The sequence below is a fragment of the Lagopus leucura genome, unplaced genomic scaffold, assembly GCF_019238085.1.
Source record: "Lagopus leucura isolate 7727_CA_CO unplaced genomic scaffold, USGS_WTPT01 Super-Scaffold_100004, whole genome shotgun sequence".
Taxonomy (NCBI): domain Eukaryota; kingdom Metazoa; phylum Chordata; class Aves; order Galliformes; family Phasianidae; genus Lagopus; species Lagopus leucura.
The window spans coordinates 33,013,409-33,016,870 of NW_024962264.1; positions in this window are offsets into that span (position 1 = coordinate 33,013,409).

A 3,462-nucleotide genomic window follows, 5' to 3' on the forward strand; every position below is an offset into this window, starting at 1 on the left:
AGTCAGGAACAATATGTGTATATTATATATATATATTTTTTGTTTGTTTGTTTGTTTGTTTTTGTTTGTTTGTTTGTTTTTTTGTCTCCAACACTTCAGACTTCCATCACCCTATGACAGCTAGCATCACCATTTTCTTTTGACAGACACTATTTTAAGCACTGGGATTTTTAGTACAGTGTAGTCAAAATTTTGGCATCACAGTTGTAACCTTAGAACAGATATGAAGAACTTTAAACCATACAGATAATCTTTGTTTAGTGCACTGTCTTGTTCTAATACCATGTTGCATTGTTTAGGTACTGGTCTTATTGGGCTAATCAGCACAAGCTTTGGCTTTTGCTTGTATGAGAAACTTTGTGGGATTACACACCATGGGTAGCACATCAAGGTCTGCTGATTACAGTGCTGCATTAATCTCTGCACCATGGACCTCATAAAAGGTGCAGCAGAACTAGAAAAGAGTAGAGAAAAAGTTAAGAAAGTAAAGGTAGAGGACAACTTCTGGATAAGAAGAAACTAAATTGAGACACATCAGAGAATAAAATCAATATGAAGAAAATTATGAAAAAAAATGAAACGATTAAAATATATAAAATGTTTAAAAAGCAGGCAGTTAATCATTTACTGTATCTAATAAAGGAATCTGGAAAGCCTGTTCTTAAATGGGTAGCAATTCAGAAACAGAGACCAAGGGAAGTACTTTTTCTATTACTAGTTTGGAATCCTTTGCCACAGGGACTAATCAAGACAAAAGACTGTACACGTTTAAGTGGAAATTAGAGGAATATGTCTAACAGCAGCTATCAAGCACAGCAGTCCAAATACAGACTTCAGATACGCATGCTGCTGCACGACTGTCAGAAGCCACAAAGATCATTCCAAACACACGCTCCTTTTCCCAGGCCCTTTCCCAGCGTTGCTCTTGCTGACCTCATCTGGAGCCAGGATACCCAACCACAATCACCTCTGATCAAATCTAAAGTGACAGTTGTTCTGTTCTCGTAAGTTTCATGTCTTGAGCAAGATTCACACTGAACTTCACAGACCATTGAAACATTTTCAACACTTATTACAGTGAATGACAGAATACATTCCTTCCATCATGATTTCTTATTTTCTAGGAAAGATCCCAAGAACAAAACCAACTCCCTCTATACAACTCACATTTGAGTAAATCTTTAGGAGACCAAAAGCCCCTTGAATATTGTCTCGGTTTCACATTTCAACAGTGAAAACATAACTATTTGAAAACTTATGTGATCTAATGAGCCCTGCACTCTTTCCAATAGGGTTAGGCAGCAGTTTCAGTGCTAGATCCCATGACAGACATTCTCTGTAACATCCTTGGTGCTCTTCTTGGCCAGGAAGCCACTTGGCAATACAGTGTACAGAGCTTGCTGGAATCCTCTGTGTTTATGAGGAGTCATTTCATGTGAGTATGGCCTGCTCCCTCTGTTTACCTGCTGCCCCATTCACACCTTTCCAGTCAAAAACTGCAAGAGAGGGAGGCCACACACACCAGTTGATTAAAGAGAAAGGCTGACCATCAGCATCGGGACACAGCTGCCACACAGCAAATGCCTCAATAATTGTGAGGTCCTAGGCATGTGGGCAAATTACTTGCTATTGGAGATCATCTTGAGTTTATTTGCTACTCAATGCTTTCTCTCAATGCATCCCCTAAAGAATTTTTACTAAACTTCAGAAAAAAGGGCATTAATCATGAATAATGAAATTCTAATATAGTATTTACTACAATAAACCTGAAAGGATGCTGTAACAAGGTGGAGGTGAGCTTCTTCTCCCAGGTAATTAGCAAAAGGACTAGAGGTAACAGCCTCAAGTTGCACCAGGGAAGGTTCAGGTTGGATATTAGGAAAAAAGTATTTCAGAAAGAGTGATAACATACTGGCACAGGCTGCCCACAGAGGTGACAAAGTCATCATCCTTGGAGGTGTTCAAGAAACGTGTAGATGTGGCACATGGTCTCGAGCAGTCCCAGGCATGGGTTGATGGTTGGACTAGATGATTTTAGTGGTCTTCTCAACCTTAATGATTTTATGATTCAAAGCATTCCATTCAAAAATACGTTCAGTTCTTCCTTTGTCCACCAGAGAACTTACTAGACTGGATGTCAAATGATCAACACAAACATAAAAGATCAGTATTAACCACAAATTCCTCTGCTTTCAAGGAACTGCTTAGTTTAATGATTAAAAACCTCATGACTGCTTGAATTGTGTGAACACCTGTTAACATACTCTGTTAGAAAAGGTATTTGCTTGTTTATCCAAAAACTCTAGGAATATATTTGACAAAGGAATCTTATTTGGTTTTCAAAACAAAGGTGAGATGATATTTTCAGGAGAAAAGTACAAAGCTGCAGTACAAGATCAGCACACACAATTTCATTACTCAGCTTTTGCTCAAGCAAGCATTCACTGTTCTGTAGGCACAGTAGCTGGAACTGTGAGTACTGCACCTTTAAATTTCCTGCTGCTCTGCTCCTGTAAGTTGCTGCATTAAAAGCCCCATACCCCTTCATATCTAGTACCCCTGCATATCTAGGACATCTGCATGCTTTAAAAAAAAAAAAAAAGAGACACAAACAAAACACACATTGAAACATCATATGGCAGAGAATAAGCCAGAAAAATATCTGTCCAATCAAGAGAAGTTTGGGGAAGCTGAAAACAAAGAGTTATACAAGAAATGCTTATGTAACCCTAATTATAGAGGATGCTTCTTCCATAACCACAATGGCACATGGATGGCCTACAACTGCAAATGTCAGACAGATTAGGGGTTATTCTGCTGGCTTCTCCTTGGGTCTACCCCTCGATCCACATTTTACAGTGCAGCAGTAATTCACTTGCGTCCACCACACCTTCATCTCCTCCCCCCCCAAAAAATGAAAAAGAATAAATTAAAGAGTTATCCCTACTAAAAAAAGGATATTATTCTAAATAGCCACCAGACTCAGTAAGTCAACAGAATTTTTCTGGTTGCATAAGAGCCACCACACAGTGTTTGCACAGGGAAATAATCAATATGAATATCATCCAAATACAGAACTGACAACAGCAAGGATTATGATCTGAGGGAGGAGATGGGGGAGGGAAAGGGGCTATCCAAGTAGAAAAAGGGGAAGTATCAGAGGTACTGGAGTCAGGAAAACCCTTCCGAGTTTCAGTGCCTCAGCAACCTCCATTCATATCTTGAGAAATGTCAGAAATCAGGAAATATTACTTCAGGTTGCATGCTTCTGTCCTGGCCTATCAAACACGCGGAGTAGTAACAGCAAATTACTGGAAACTGCACTTTGAACTTAGCCACTGGCAAGGATCCCAGTCAAACAGAAATGTAAAAGTTCCTCTCCTCCATGGGGCCTCTTGTATGGGGGTGTCCCCATAGACGTTCAATAGCTGGTTGCAACAGGTTGGAATGAGGCCCCGAGCC